Here is a 17330-nt window from a genome sequence, read left to right as displayed (position 1 = left end):
GCTTGCGCTCGGCTGCGCTCGCTCCCGTCGCCGTGCCAGCTGTGCGTTAGCGCGCAGCTTGCGCTCGGTTAAAAATTTACACCATCTTCCCGCGAGGGGAACCATGGGGTAGATGCGACGCATCGGGGGTGAACATGCTGCGTAAATAGGATACACAACAACAGCAATCTACACGCTGATATCGCTAACATAACGGAAACGCAACGGCAACCCCCGATGCGTCACATCTACCCCATGGTTCCCCTCGCGGGAAGATGGTGTAAATTTTTTGGTCTGGTAATTGCTACTGTACTGTGTCCGTTTCTGCATACGCGGATGGCGGAGTTGAGGAGGGGAGGGGGGGGGGGGGGGGGGGGGCTCCCGCGGATTGCGAACTCGTAACCATAAGCTCGTTATAGGCGGGTTCGGGTATATCGAACTATTGGATATATCGAACTAATCGCGGTGCATATTGCAGTTCGCTATAAACGGGTTTGGCTGTATTCAATTGAAGGCGGCCTATTAAGCTCTGTTGACCGTAATCCCGCTAATGTAAACACTAGTCACACAAATGTCAAGGTATGAACTATGATTGCCTCTAAGGTAATTAAAATACCTTCAATTCATTACACTTGTCTAGAACTCTCAAAGGAGTATCACTTTTGCTGAGAGGGGCAAAAAAAGATGTCGCTATAGTTGACTTCCTATGAAAAGAAATCTCATCGCACTTTATTTTCGCGTTGATATGCAATTTCCCAAAATGTAGAGCCAATATACTCTTAAGTACTACGCTCGACAGCTGAAAGATCTTTGATATTCGATCTTTTCAGTTTTGCAGCCGAAGGTGCCGTGTTTACGCCATTGCTCTTCATGATTAACGCTCACACAACGCCTCCACTGTTCTTTGGGCTGCCTTAAAATGTCGCAACACTTCGCAAAACATGTTTCTATGGCAAACAGCGCCTACAACCGGTGTTCAGTTATGATGTGCTTCCTCTAACGGCAACAGTTCTTCTGATTTGGGAGACGCAAGCCTGGCATAAAGTAATTTTAATGGCATCAAAACAATAAATGCAACGTACTTTTTTAAAGTTCGGTTGACTCCTTTTTGTTGAACCTCCTTCCGTTTGTATTACCATGTAGATCCAGACCACTAAAAACCTCTTGCTACTCCAGGCAAATTCCATAGTGCTGTATAAAAAAAATTTCGTTCATCGGTTGCATACACACACGCACACGCGCGCACACACACACACACACACACACACACACACACACACACACACACACACACACACACACACACACACGCACACACACACACACACACACACACACACACACACACACACACACACACACACACACACACACACACACACACACACACACACACACAAGCACACACACACACACACACACACACAAGCACACACACACACACACACACCCACACATCGAGACAAAGAGCGAAAGAGTGAGAGAGAGAGATACATTTCTGAAGCCCTCAAAAACCCTCAACTCTCTTGCATCGTGTAATAATTAGGCTGCTTAATTGCTGTTACACGTATATCTACGTGTTCAAAGGAACCCTGCAACCCCATTTTCAACTTTTTTTTGCACTGAAATGCTTTCAAAACGTATTCAGAAAGCGCGTCCAGTTACTAAGAACAGCGGAACACAAAGTACCACAGCCAAATATTGCTGTTCTACGCTCATCACCTGCGAGGAGCTCGCTCGAAACATTCTTCCCTGTTTATTACTCTAATCTTTTCTCTCGCGCTTGAGTGACGCAACTGCGACGTCCCTGGAAGGGGCCGCCTTTTTTTTCGTCTGGAGCTATAAACGCATTTCATATTCATTTTAGCTAGGTGCTAGGAGCTAGGCGCTCCGCACGTGCTTTTTGTTCTTGCAACCAAAAGGAAGCTGTTTGCTAGAGGAGGTATTGTTTGCAGGGCGTTAAGTTATTGGCTTGGCTTGAAAGTTATTTGAGCTAGAAGGCTTCGGAGTTTTGTTGCGCAGAAGGCCGCGGGTTTGATCTCGCCTCCAGGGCCATTCTCCAGCTGGCGGAAAAAGGCGAAAACGCCCGCGTGCCCAGATTTTGTAAGCACGGTAGCCATTCCCAAAAGATTCAGAGACCTCCCTAACGTTCCACACTGCACTCTTTGTAGCATTACTGTAGCAGGGTTCGTTACGCGTGCCTCAGGGAAAGCCAGATATTCCAAAAACACGTTTGCGGGGGCCTCTAAAATGTAGCTGTGTTGTGAGATCTTATCCGAAGTTTTTTTATGCCCTGAAAACAGGCATAAGGTCAGTACTCCGTAGATGTCAGAGGGGCCATCGTAGCCCACCAGCGCGCTTGTGGCGTTAAAGTGAAAGCGCCCAAAGACGGCGACCAACTGCGTCAACAGTGAACCCAACCCTAAGAAAGTAGCTTGTAATGTTTTTTATGTTATTTATGTTCTCTATGTCCGATTGCTTGCAGATATCGCATTTCTTAGGGTTGCGAGTGGTTATTCATTATCGTCATCATCTGCAGCGGCAGCCGTAGCAGACGCAGTACTAAAGTTTATTCTATGTCCACAGCAACGTGAAGGCTTCTCCAATTGCCTTTCAACTTCTCCTATACTTCACTCTCCGAATCCATTCCTCCCAGCGACGTTTCTTATTCCATGCCTCAATTAAGGTTTCTGTACTCCTCCACATTTGCTTTCGTGTCTACGCAGTCACTACGTTACGCCGGTGTTCCGCCAGTTGTCCTTCTCCTCATCCATCTCTAGGCCAACTTCTTCCGATATTAACTAGCTTATTGTTTAACCAAGTTGGCTTTCTGAACCACGACGATTGTTCCTACTAAAATTTAATTTTGATGGATTGTTAGAGTGACCTGACTTATTATTACATAAATGCGGGTATTCTCGTCAAAGGAAAAAAATGAGATTGGGATGGTCTGCACAGTGCCTATTGCCAACACCACTCGACGCCATTGATTGTTTCAGTGTTGATGTTCTTCTAATTTTCTTGAAAATAAAAATCCACGGCCATCTCCACTAACGTGAAACCTGTGAACGGGCGAAGCGTGCCCTCTGTATTTAAAGATTGTCTCTCTCTTGCCACATGGCACGCGCTCATTGGGCGCCGCAGTAGCGCCGGTGGGAGGAGCAATCGCGGGCTTGCTGAGCCGGTGCCGCGCTCTGTTGCATTGAACGGGATTTAAGCAATTTGCAAGCCCCCTCTTCCTCAGTTGGGGTTAATGGCAGGTTGACCCAGTTTTGGTTAACGCGAGCATAGTTCGATGCCTGCGCATCATCCTTGGGGCTCGTCCTCGGTGATTAACGAGGCCGCGGCATCAGGTAAGTAGGCCTTTTCTTTTTTTCGACCGACGACCCAACCCTACCAGGCCTACAGCCGGTGGGTATTAGAGTGTAACGCAAATTATAACCCGTCAACAAACAGCTTCTGCTTATACTTGGCGATTGCTGAAGCGGACGGGGAGCGTTCCCCGAATCATTAAATGATGTTAGTTTATTTTGAACCGGTTTTATCCATTACACACTTTTCTTCTAGTACTCGTTGCGTTCCAGGCCGAGGCGTTGAAAAACGAGTGTACCGGTGTTTTAGCACCGTGACCACGTGAGCCGACGACGACAGGAGAGGCCTACCCCCCGAGCCCCTAAGGGGCTTCACACCTAAAAGACCCAGGTTGGTGCTCATTTTGAAGAGCACATTGTATGGAGACTTTTCTTAGGGTATTTTTTTCGGGAGGCAAGGTAATGTTTTTTTCCAAGTAACGGGTCGTTGTACCCGCCAGTAGCTGTTGATGTTCAACTTTGTAACGCCATAAATTAGGCGCAAGCTTTGTTCACGAGTCGTGCGTGACGAAAAAACTGAGAACCACACGATCAGCGTTCATCATAAATTCGGGGCAAAGCCGTTCCGTCGGCTGATTATTGTCTACGCCATGATGATATGACAATTTCTAGCAGCTGCATAGAAATTCAATAACCGAAAACGCAGGCGTTTCTTTTATAATGGGTAGAGTGGAGATACAGCAGCCACCCCAGGCTCGATGATTTCCGTGTAACATCAAACAAGACCATGTTTCGTTATACTATCTTCATTTACTTGTATTCGTTCGTAATAAATCTGAACGCCATTTCTTCCCGCGGAAACCAGAATCCACTACTAACTGTTGTTTCTCGATACGCTCGCTGAGAAGAACGCAGCCCACAACCACCACCACCATGGGTCAACCCCCCCCCCACCCCCCCTTATCACCCCTATCTACACTTGTTTGTGGAGACTTCGCAACCGCTTTATTAGTCCCGTGCGTATTCAACCATACAACATACAGCTGACCCATAATGCTGGACACCTTCACCACACACATAACAATTCACTTCTCCACGTTTCATTCAACGAACTGGAATCGCGCATGTAATTTTATTACCTGTACACACCAAACTAAATCCCTTGGTTATTCATCGGCTCTCTTCTTGGCCATCAATCAACTCCCCTTCTCGCCCCCCAAAAAAGCATTTCGCTACATGATGCTGACTCCCGTATTCGACAGGTGACCAATCTGTAAATTCCGCCCCAGGTTCGTTCTCTCTATCTTGAGTAGACTGCGCCTTCCAAAAGCGATCCTCATCCCCCCTTCACCGTACTGTAACTGGTACGTGCCCTTACCTTCAAAAAACGGGCACCACGCCGTGTGTAGACAACGCAGATCTCCTGTTCAATCCTGAAGAACCTCAATGATAAGAACAAAAAATTTATTCTCTACAAAATTTTAATCAAGGGTACCCTCCAAGATGAATACATTTCTTTCCGAATTACCGTCATCCCCAGTAGTGGTGAGCATGCCCCCCTCCAATACCTTCATCCTGCTTTCTCTCACTTCTTGTGCTCACCACCTCTTCTACCTAACCCACAACCTCTCTTGAACTATACGGACATCTTGGCGCACTACCGACACAAACGGCGAAGTTTCCCCAATCCACACAACCAACTCACAAGCGATGAAGCAAAAACGTTCAGACGGCTACAGACTAACACATACCCGCAGTGCACCCTTCTTTATGTCATTTATCAAACTATCAAGCCACCTGCAACTCTTGCCAAACGCCCAGTACCCTGTAGCATCAGGTGTCGGAGTGCCAGAGAACACTGGACCTGCAACCAATACCCAACCGCTCCATAAAATATTAGACGGCGCGGTTGACCAGCAAGGACCCTACGTTCCAGCTGGACCTGGTGAGAAGAGCTCGCACAACCAGCGGATCCCGGACTTGGGATCGCCTCCACCAAGCGGGTGCCCTAACAACGGGACCTGGTTTCTCAGTGAAGATTTTATTCATTTATTGTTTGCGTCGGCAAGAACAAAGCCTCGTAATCAGCGTCTAGCAGACTTTTGCAACAGTACCAACTTTTTTCCCCATAATCTAATCGGTTGTCTACCCCCTACGTCTACTAAAGACCTCTTTCCTTTCTTCAGGAAGCTTTCCGCCTTTGGCACGTCAAGTTCATGCACGCCTGAAAGTGGACCTGCGCACGGATTTCGATACCCTCCTTCATGAAGCGATTCCCCCACCCCTTCAAGACACTAATCGTGACACCACTCTATACTCTTAAGCTTGTTCCTTCCTCTGCTGCCGACAAGCTCGATTCCCACTTGGGACCACTCTTTCCCCACCCATCAGCCTTACGCTCTGTACTTCTTAAGGTGCCGTACTATCGCCCACTTTCTTCAACCACGGCTATGCCCTTCTTGCCAGCGCGTTCTCATAGACCTGGAATTTCGAGTCGCTTCTCTACACCGCCGATAGTATGCTCTGGTACACTCGTGGGTCTATGTGAGAAGTGAAACTAACGTTGCAACATAATCTTGGCTTCATGTCTTGATTTTCTGCTTGCTGAGGCCTGCAGCAGTCCTATAAAACTCCGAGCCGATACTGCCTTCCGTCACTAAATATCACAGATCTGGAAAGCCACTCTTGCCGCTTATCACGTCTCCTATGCATCACCCTGACGTGTTCTAAGATTTCTCCTTCAATACCTTTTTCTTCTCCCGTGTCGTAAAGTCCCCGATCGCTATATGCCACCAAGTTATTCACTTCGTCTTACGGGTGGTCAAGCGGCGTGGGGCCCCCATAAACATGAAGCCAATCCATTTGTAACAACCTTGGCTCTTAACTACACCCTATACACTCTCCCACACGGCGCATTATCACATACACAAACGCCAAGCATTCAATCCGCCCTTAACAAACTTTACAAAGACGCCCTGCATCTCCAAATTCACGCCATTACAGAGAAATATATAAGCCACAGATCTTTCTTCCTCTCTCTGGTCTCTTCCGCCTGAAGATGTATTGGCAGCTGGGCCGTCTGTCTGGCTGTGCGCAGGGTCGATTGGTACTGCCAAAGTCTGGCATCTAGCCCAATGGCTTTACTTTCCACACCTCCAACGTCATCTTCCTTGTGGCTCCGCTCTGTCTAGTCCCTTCCTCTAAATCTTTCACCTTCACTGGGCAGTGGGGGTTTTCGCACACCGCTGCCTCCCCTTCCCTCCGGAAACTGTCACGTGGGACACTGACGCGGCTTATCACAATACTCGGGATTCCAGTGCTGCGTCACAACTTCCGGCCCTGTTAACGCCATATCACACCGACAGCAGCTGACTGTTATTGCATCCTACTTCATCCTTAGACCTCCGACAGGCGGCGATTGCTCACACAAATAAGCAACTCAATTTCCTCCCCTTTTCTCCCAGCTATCGAATTTGCTCAGACTCCATTGCAGTGGTTCAGGCTTTAAGACAACCCACTTCCTGACGATCACTGCCCAACTCTTCCGCTCCTCCCCCTTGACTCGGTCACTGTGGTGTGGGTGCCTGATCACTGAAAGATCGGCGGCAATCAACTTATCGTCGAGATGACTAACCGGGCACCGGTGATTCATTGGCCTTCTCTGTGAACAGCGGACGAGGCGTATTCCTTCAAGACTGTCAAACAGCGACATGAACACCCCCCACGGATGGTTCTGCCACAAATGACTTCCCTCGCTGCTGTACAGCTGAACACCCTCATCACTCCCGACGTCTCTGTATCTACCGTTATCGCTCAGACCCATCCTGTCCCAACTGCCCATCTTTGTACGCAACTGTGAGCGCTTTTTTCTCTCCTTCCTAGCCAAGAAACAGTCCCCTCATTGCCCAACCCTCTTCCTCACAAACGGCGGGTGAATTTCTCGTGGACGGCCTTCGCCAAACAATTTGCCCGGGTCCTTGTTGCAGGACAACAGCCGTAGCTCTGAGTCAGACCGTTAATAAATTATTTTCTTTCTTTGTTACTAATGACAACGGTCTCTTGTGTTCTAAATGAGAAAGAACCAGGATCTTAGTGAAAAGAGAAAACTCACGTTGACCTTGCGCTTGGAGATACGCAGGTGACTTATTTCGTCTTGTGGTCGTCAGCTTTGGAACATGAATTCGAGCCCTTCAGGAGCTCGTATATAATGCTCGTACGTGGAGACCAATAAGTGAGGTTCACCTAACTTGCAAGCCTCAACTGAAACATGCTTGGATGCCAGGTGTGGGAGATAATTGCTGGCCAATTTTTTATGTAAACAGTTTCCTGGACTCACGTAAAACATCTATTTTAAAAAGCAGGTGCCTAAATATCAGCATTGATTTCTTTTTTGGTTTTTCGGCTCTTATGTTTGGCCAGCCCTGTACTTTTATTCTGCTGCTTTTTTTCAGGGTCCGTGAACCGAGAAGCCGCGTCCCTAGTGTTTATTTTTCTACCTTGCTTTGAGATCGTTATTCGATAACAAGACAATTTATGCCTGAAATACAAACACAAATGGGAATCGCAAGCACTCGAGCAATGGCCTACAAATTGTTTTCGAGGTCTTGTGAGGCCTGTGCTTCAACGGTTACAAAAAGAAAATTAGTAATTTTTTCGATGATCGGTTTTGGGTAACCTTACCTTATTCGCACGTTCGAGCTCAAAAGAACAAATTACAAACATTTCAAACGATAATTTTGACGCAAACATTCAAACGTTTGCGTTCGTTCACAGGTATTACTTCGTGCGCATCCGCATTCAGCCAACCCAAGCGAGTGTTCGACGTCAGCATCATTGGATGCATACAAGGAAGCAGCAACGTACAGAAAAAAAGGTGAATTCCCTTTAGTCAAAGTTGTTGTAGAAAATAACGAAAACTTTGTTATATATTGGCATTTCACCTGGTGTAATATGATTTTTTGTATTGAATAATGTTGTCCTGTTTACAGGAATATATCCTTCAAGTTCACAATACTGTAATTTTTGCAAGACGTAGGGTCACGCTATGGGAGCCATTTCGGGTAAAAGTTGGATTACCTATTACGTTTTGCAGTGCGGCTTTTAGCTTCACTACCGACAAATTCTGGAGGGAAATAAAATAAACTGACATCGACAAGCCGAGTTTCAAAAGAAAGGTTCCAGGAAATCGTATTTTGTGGGCACGGCGGACCAGTCTCCGGCATGTCGCCTTACAACCTTTCTCGCCTACCTTGTGCAGGTTGGTTATTATTGCGCTGTCATCAGCGACTGCCCTGGTCTTCTATTTGCGTCGCGCCCACGGAAGTGCTTTTATATTGCTTATTATGCATATTGTTTTTGCAAACTGTTTGTGTACGGTTGAGATTATTCCCGGGCCACCTACAGATAAATATGCTAGGCTCCCCCTAGAATATTTTAGCAGCCGTGTAGAGCTGAAACAAATTTTCGAGGATCAGGAGGAGTCGAGTACTGAAGTACCTGCTTTATAAATTCAGTAGGATGGCATGCATAAATTGCTGACTGATTTGTCCGCACGTATGGATAAACTAGAGATAAGTGTAGACAAGGTAGATAGTCTTGATCGCAAGCTTGAGTTTCTTCATGCAAACATAACTGACCCGGAAAATGCAAGAAGGCGTTCAAATTTTATTGTTTATTCATAAAAAAGATCTTTTTAAAACCATCAAATCCTTCAAAAAAAGGAGTGCTGCCTGTTTTTTTTGCAAACAAACTTGCATTCCCGTGCCATATTCCGTAGGTATGATTTATAGAATTAGCAAGCACGCCAACCAACGTCCAGTTATCGTGTTCTTTCAGGACTACAATGACAAGGAAAATGTTCTAATGAACGCAAACAAACTCAAAGGATCTGAAGTATTAATACAAGACGACGACTCTCGGGAATTCCAAGACCAAAAAAATAATCCACCCCTCCGTTAAACGTTGACGATGGTTCAACACGAAGCTTTCTTGTGATAATTTGGTTGTAGTCTGAGTTTTCCAAACCGGTACCCCACAGCATGACCCTGTACTCCGGGAACCAAAACCACCCGATGGTGGGTTTCCAGATTCCAGGAAGTGCGGGCCAGTGGGGCCTGTCTTGCCTTCCGCTGAAGATTCCAGGGACTTTGATGATGTTGGCCCGTCAAAGGAGGCCGAACTGCTTGAGATCTCCTGTGACAGCGCATCTCTTCCCTGCAGCGGAGTGGCTAGGGAAGACCGCGCTACTTCCGCAAACTTCAACAAGGCTGGGGATGGTTCTTCGGAGCTTAATTGTTCGCCTTTGGCATCGTGGGCTGACGCTTCCCCTTTTTCTGAGGAGATGATGGACGCTGCATCAGGGCCCCTGAAGCGACCGGCCTCTCTTTATTCAGAAAAAAACATGTCCTGGTGCAGAGAAGAGGCAGGCGCCTGACCTTGCAGCAGTTGCAGTGGAAGATCCGGGAGCTAGCAGATCAAATGTGCGGCCCACCCCACGGAGGCAGTCTCAGCGGTCGTAAAAAACTAGGGTGGCTCCTTTCGGTTAGGGGAGCGATTAACTGATTCCTATGGCCAACTTCGCAGCAGTACAGTCAAAGCCAATTACAACGAACCCAGATAGAGCGAATTAGGCTGTATATCGAACAAAATCCAATCCGTTACGAAAACGCATGTGAAGCATATTCCTTATAATGAAGTTCACGTCGGATATATCGAAGTCGGCGCTCCTACAATCGCCACCGAAATGCACGGTCTCGGAGCGGCGATTGAGATGCTGATTGGCCACGATTGAGACGTTGAGCCTCGCATAGAGCGACGTGACGCCTGACACCTTCCGTAACTGTTTCCGACGCACGGGATTCACGACGGAGCATAGCCAGTCAGCGAGTCCGGACCAAGACGGCATCATCGGCAATGTGGCAAAGAGATCGCCAACGTTCCAGATGCTGTGCCCAAAGGAGTGTCATTTGAAGATTTCCTGAGTGTCAACGACGACTCTGCTATTACTGTGAGCCCGTCAGGCACAGACAGTGTCAGTGATGTCATGGCAGCTGGTGCTGCTGAACGCACCGAAGAGACTGAAAATTTCACGAGGGACATCCTCAGTCTCTTCGGTGCTTTAATAAAGATTAATAAAGTGATTTCGCCAGTCGATGTGCTCTGCCAACATTACTTCGATATTGATGGACACGGACTTGAACTGGCGCAAATGACGTCTCCGCCAAAACGGAAGTGAAAACAAAAATCACCGATTTTTTCTGACATAGGCAGTTAAGGCGAAGAGTAGCTTTAGTGCATGCAATAAATGGATTGTTTTGTGTAAGGTAATGGCATAATTTATGCGTTTGTTTCTCTGCGGCGTAATAATGACAGGGGAGGGGGTAAAGCGTATTGCGAACTAGTAACAAAAAAATCGTTATAGACGAATTCTGCTATATCGAACTATTCAATATATCGAAGAAATCGCGGTGCATTTGACAGTTCGTTATAACTCGGTTTGACTGTACACGTTGCCTCACTTAATGCAAGGGGATTAAGGCAGAGACGCAGGCAGTATCAGCTTCTGTAGCTTTTTCAGAGTAATTCTATAACTATTGCGGCCATTAAGGAGACCAAGCCAAGTACACATTAGGACACGCAGGCCTCCAGCCCTTTTTATCTGAATACGATCTTTGCGTTAGCCACTCGGTTGGCATATCAGGTGGGTTTAAGCTATTGGTTAGTAAAAACCTTGATGCGACTGTCCTTGCTTGAAAAGTGGATGATGGGGGGCGGTTTGTCTGCTGCGATGCTGACATATCGGGAACTGAACGGCGCATCATTTGTTTGTATGCTCCCAACAAATTGACTGAGAGGAGGAGTTTCTTCCTCTCCTTGGCTCGATTTTTGTGCACCGAGAGGAGTGTCCTACTGCTAGGTGATTTTAATTGTGTGTCTACTCAGGAGGATTTTCCGGCAGGTAACTGGCACTGCGATTCCAGTGCTGCATTTCTCAGTGACTTGATTAGTGAATACGGCCTAGTTCACATAGGAAGCGTTATAGGAAGCACTGTACAATTTACGCATTTTCATCGTTTTTATAGTGCCCGTCTGGACAAAATTTATGTTCCCACGGGAAAGGGCTCCATCATGCGTGAATATGTTTTTAGGTCAATATTTTTTACTGATCATTGCATGGTCTCTGCACGGATCGGTCCACGGGGCTGACGCGCTCCTCACATCCCTTGGGAACTGTAAAAACTGAACAATAGTATACTCTGGGACAGACTTTTTCAAGGCACAGAGGAAGCTTGCTTGAAAGATGCATTCGAATTTTCAAGCCTTAGTATTTTCCAAAAATGGGAGCTTCTTAAACAAGAGATCAAAAACTTAGCTATAGAGGTGTCAGTTCGGTCATCCTTTTTGAAGCGACTTCACATAAGTGAACTCCGCAGTTCCTTGATGCAATTATATGAGGCTGAAAGAGCTGAGGCCAGGACACATTTTTTGATGAAATATGTAATGTTAAAGCTCAAATGCAGCAGCATATGACTTGAAAATACCGGGGGAGCCCTTGTTTGGTCAAGAACGCGTAGGTTTTTGCAAAAGCCGCCAATACGGCGCGCATTTGGAGCAGTCAGCCCTACAAAAAGTTATAGTCAAAATTGAGTATGGGGGCCAAAGCCGTTCTGATAGCCGCAGTATACTTCGAGCATTTTGTGCCCATTATGATAACTCTTTGATGGCAAAACGGGTACCTTTAGTACGCCTGATTTTAACGTATTCCTCCAGCCTTTTCCTAAGCTCAGTGTAGATGAGCGGGCTCTTGTAGAAGGACCAATTACGCTTGAAGAAGTGAAAATTGCCATTTCAAACCTGAAAACCCCTAAGTCACCTGGACCTGATGGCCTCACTTCGGAGTCCTACCAAAAATTCTGGAGTGTTGCGTTCCTTCAAATTGATCTTGCTAAAGCGTTTGACAGGGTTAGCCATCTTTTCCTTTTTGCTGTTCTGGAGTCAGCTGGGCTTGAGGAAGCCTTGTAAAGAGGCACATCTCTCTGTTACAAAAGCTGTACGACCCGGTTGATTATAAGTCGCGAACTCTCTAGACCTATTCCCATTTGATCTTCCGTACGGCAGGTTGCTCGTTATCACCCCTTTTATACTGTTTGTACTTTGACCCCCTGTGCATTAGTACTATCCTACAAAGCAGGGTCATTCATGGTTTCTCACTGGCAAACTATGAAGTCGAAGGTTTAGCCTATGCAGATGACCTTACCTTTTTTACGGACAAGAAAAGTGTTTTGGAGGCAATGACGCTGACACAGCGGTTTTGCGATGTGAGTGGTGCTAAAGTGAACCTTGAAAAATCAAGAGATTGTTGGAAGGGCTGGTTGGGTACGCAGCCACGGCAATATGCAGGCATAACATGGGACTTTGAAACAATACAGTACCTTGGGGTTCCTCTACATCAAATTCTAAACAGTGGACCTCATTGGTCTTCTGCGCTTACTGTAGTGAAACGTAAAACGCAGGTATGGATGGGGCGGGGGCTGTCTATATTTGCGCGTGCAAAACTGTGTAATACACTTCTTTCCAAACTTTTTTATGTTCTGCTGGTCCTTAGTTGTGCACAAAATAAGGTTTAGGCATTCCATGGAGTGTCGGCTACCTTCGTATGGCGGTCCAAGTAACTATTCTCGACAAGAAAATGATTGATAAGCATTTCAACGTGCATTTGCATAACGTCTAGTCTTCCTGTAATGACCCAATGCACCGAGCTTGTCAAAGTAATGTGGATGTTCCAAACACTGTATTCTTAATTAGTGCTGTTTCATTGCTGCTCAACTTCATAAATAAAAGCGCGACAAGTCCTGACTAAATTTGCAATCTTCATTTACGTCAGTATGCCGAGATTTTATCCTAATTTCTTTGTCATTTTCTGCGCTTTTGTCCGCTCTCACGGCTTAAATCGTGAATGGGAAGAGGAATTAATTGCTCCAGTGCACAAAAAGAGCGAGAAAGATTTGGTTTTCAACTATCCACCAAGTTCTATTACGTCTCATCTTGCAAAATACTTCAACCCATTAGAGCTAAATTTATAATAACCTTCCTCTGCAAAAAATTGCGTACTTTTGGATCTTCAACATGTTTTCAGGAAAGGCCTTTTTCCAGAAACCCAACTAACCTTTATGGTTCACAAGTTCGCCCAAATTTCAGATAAAGAAGTCAGGTTTCTGTCATCTCTTTGTATTTCGTGAAAGCATTTGATCTTTTTCCTTATAATAAATGCATTCAAAAGCTGGAATTGACTGGCTTGCCTTAGTTGTTATTTTTTTAAAATCTTCTCACTTGCCTGACCATATGTTCAGTTTCTTGACACAGACCGAAATTGTTCTGATCCGTTTCCCGTAACTTATAGGGTTCCTCACGGGAGTGTTCTTGGGCCCTTATTATTTTTATTTTGTAATATAGACATTGTCGATAAAACTTTCGCACTGGTTCAGATCAGACACTTTGCTGGTGATTGTATTTCGTTTAATGAAATCACTTCCGATTATGACCAGGTCTTGCTAAACTCTCACCTTCATGAAATCTTTCGGGATGCGAACAATAGAACACAAAGTTAAATACCAACGAAAGCGTTTAAATGCGAGTAAATAACAAACGCTCTTTTTTATCATACAAGTATCAATTTGATACTCACGCCCTAGCTGATGCTGCTGAGTACAAGCACCTCGGTAACACTTTGATCATCAACCTAAACTAGAATGAACACATTTTTAATGCTTGTTCGTCCTCCTTTAGCAAGCTTCGTTTCTTGAGAAACAAATGAAAGCATGATACCGCTAATGTTAAAAACAAGCTAATTCGACTGTATGCGGCCCACGTTGGAATATCCATCAATAGACGGAAATCTATGCACTAAAACAAAGACCGTGGCAGTTGAATTAATTTAACGCAGATAAGTTTATTTAATTTACTCCAAGTATCGAGGGTCTGATTCCCCGACTTATCTTATGAAAGAGCACGGTGTTCACGCACTCGGCATAATTGGTAAAATTGATACACCCAAGTTCCTTCCGTTTCTGAATAACAACAAGGTATAACAATAAGGTATAGCTGCTTCTACACAATTCGCTTGATGTATTTGTAATCGAGGGTCCCCTTTCAGTCAATTGACTCTGGGACCCTCGTCTGCATGCTAATTTGTTTGTAATCCTTTTTTGTAATAAACTTTCTCTTTCAAAAAAAAATAAGCGTGGAGAATAGTCCACTCTTCAAGAGGAGGGAATTTCGTTGATTGATACTGCTCGAGTGTCTCTGTTTAGAAATCAGGTAATTATTTTACCACTGTTGTGTAGCATCGCAGCCTGCTAAGGTAACCTTAGACTCATTGAATTGTGGTGCTGTCACAGTTTTCGAACCAAATCCGATCTCTACCTTACCAGTAAGAGTACAAGTGGCCAAGCTAGTCTTCATCGTCCCATCTGATAAATACCGGTTATGTTGAAACTGTTATTAACAATCTTCGCTAGACAATGATAAGAAAAATGGTAGCACCCGGCAACGCTGGATAACTACGGAAAAGTGGCTTCTTTCTCCATGGTGGTCGTCCTGGTGTTCTGCCTGAGTTTTATGGCTGCAGACCAATCTCCGCCCACAGACACTGTTATCATCGTTTATGTCTTTTAGGGCTGGCCTCTCGGTGTCCCTGGGGCATTGGAGACATGTAGGGTGTGCCCCCGCACCTTTAGCAAATGTTCCGTAGTGATACGACGCAATACTCCCGCACAAATGAATTTAGGTGACCAAACCTTTGCTTCACAATGACTAATGGAAAAGAACAAGCCACGAAAAAGCACCCAAGGTGGCGTCCACGACTGTCCCTTGGTGAAATTAATGCTGCGCGCGTTGAATGGGCACGCCGTTTATCTTAAAGCGCAATTCATTATAAAAACAACCTGTGAAATCAACGAAATTGCCGAGCAGCTTAGGGCAGTCTAGGTGTGATGAAAGTGTTCATACTGGATATCAAACAAGATTCTTCTGTGTGGCACAACAAGAAAACCAAACCCTGCCGTAACGTGAACAGGGGTGCACACGAAGCTTGTTGAAACCTCTGAAACCATAAAGCAACCACTTGTGAAATTTCTGTCAAACCAAATACACCACCCCTACTTACCGAATCTTTTCAGCGGTCCACCGTTGTTGTTTCGCCCCGCATTCCAGTTGCTGAAGCGCAGGATTCGCTCTTCTTTCAGGGCTGCCTGCTCTTCGGCTGAGCGGACCAATCGCGGCAGATGACTTTAAACGGGCGAGAAACGGCACGTGCGGACCGAATTAGCCTCCATTACCTTTCCCCGGGAGGAGGGAGCATCTGTGATTGGCTGGGAGTAGGCGTGACCCGATGCGCTGCTTAATGTTTTTTTTGGGGGGTAGGAGAGAGGGGCAGGGGGGCTTTTCAGCCGCCATCTGGGGATGAGAACGGGGTTCGGCAGTTCTGGCGTACAACACCATCGGCAATAGCGACGCCAATAGCGAGTCAGTCAATATCAGCTTCACTTGAAAAAATAAATAACCGGACATTGCCCTGAAACACTCAATTAGGCAGCCACGCGCGGCCCCGCGTTGGCAACAAAACACGTACAAACGAATCACAAGATATGCTTCGTGGCCATATGAGCAGCCTCCAAAAACATGATGTAGTCAGCCGCAGGGTGAGTTTTTGTATAACTACCAAGTGGATAAATGGCATAAAACTTGACATTTCAACAAAAAAATGTCTACAGCGCCCAATTAAGGCTGAGGATGCTCATGTGAACGTGCTTTTAGAAACTTTGACGTGTTTTTTTTCACATTTGTTTACCGTACCAAAGAGAAACGTTGATTAAAATGCTTGGTACAAATATCGAAAGGCGAAGTGACGTCAGAAGGAAAAACGCCGGGGTATTGCACTAGGGGGAAAACGTCCGATACGACCTTCCGTGAAAGCATAATTGAAGGTCAGTAAGACAACATGTTGTGCGAGTAGATTTCGATACACTGTGAGCATTTTACAGCGTTAACATGCTTACAGAACAAGTTTATCAACCATTTACGAAGTTTATGCAGGAAATGCATCAGAAACAAAACCTTAAGAAAGTTGTTTTATCAAATTGAGCTGTGAAATTATCGAAACCGTTTATGTTCAAATACTTCACAAAATATTGGTATCTTGGTGTACGTTATTATATTCTAACAATTTGTACATGCAATATGAATGGCACAGAAGATGGCGATGTAACTCGAGCATGGTATTATTCTTTATATAAATATAGTGGGAAAAGCTAATAGGTGGTATATCGGTGGAAATTTGTCACTTTCTTATTTCTGTTCAAAATGTTCACTTGCTTACGAAAATTCCTAGAAAACGTCTTTTCGGAATCGCTTTATTGAACAAAAAGCTTAGCATGGTTAGTACGTTTCATGAACTTTGCAGTGACTCCTAATTCAGACCGCAAGGGATCCGCTCAGGGAAAGGTCAGAAACGGCCCCTCGTGACACCATCGAATGTCACTATAATATCGCGCTCTTCGAGATTATATCCGCCAGGTGTTAGCATATTACCGGGGCAAAACATATTTAGGGAGAATTACAAACAAAATTAGAAACAAACAAAAAAACACGTTTGTTTGTATTTTGTTTGTTTGTTTGTTTGTTTGTATTTTGTTTGTTTGTTTGTTTGTATTTTGTTTGTTTGTTTGTTTGTACTCTTAGCCAATTAGCTGAATGAAACTTCGATGGACTCGAGCTTTATTTTAGCGGAAAAACGTACGTCGAGATGTCTGCTTTTATCTGTTGTCATTGGCAACTTGAAGTTTGTGTTACGGAACAGCCCCATCCCCTCGACCACAGAGGACACCGGGTAGGTAGCATTCCGCCGTTCTACGTCCATGTTTAAACCACCCTCCAGCACAACAGACACGTCATTTGTAAGTACACGAAACCAATAGCTTCGTGAGCGCGCCCTCCATCCCTCCCCTCCCAACCCGTGCACTCATAAATGGGCAACCCCTTATG

At 45.4% G+C, this 17330-nt stretch overlaps 1 long non-coding RNA gene across 1 annotated transcript in view; it reads right to left on the bottom strand.

Annotated features, from left to right (window-relative positions):
• The window catches only part of LOC144161841 (uncharacterized), an 88069-nt gene extending 72505 nt beyond the window's left edge, over positions 1–15564 (bottom strand). Inside the window, exons 1-2 of the long non-coding RNA XR_013320502.1 lie at positions 15454–15564; positions 1062–1170 (exon numbers count right to left, since the gene is read on the bottom strand). This is a non-coding gene — a long non-coding RNA (uncharacterized LOC144161841). The remainder of the gene's footprint in view (positions 1–1061; positions 1171–15453) is intronic.
• Between the last annotated feature and the right edge of the window lie 1766 nt (positions 15565–17330).

The sequence above is a fragment of the Haemaphysalis longicornis genome, unplaced genomic scaffold (genome assembly GCF_048455015.1).
Source record: "Haemaphysalis longicornis isolate Haplotype H1 unplaced genomic scaffold, Haemaphysalis longicornis Haplotype H1 scaffold_12, whole genome shotgun sequence".
NCBI lineage: Eukaryota > Metazoa > Arthropoda > Arachnida > Ixodida > Ixodidae > Haemaphysalis > Haemaphysalis longicornis.
The sequence above is the reverse complement of the archived record's forward strand: the minus strand, read 5'-3'. Positions and strand labels throughout refer to the sequence as shown.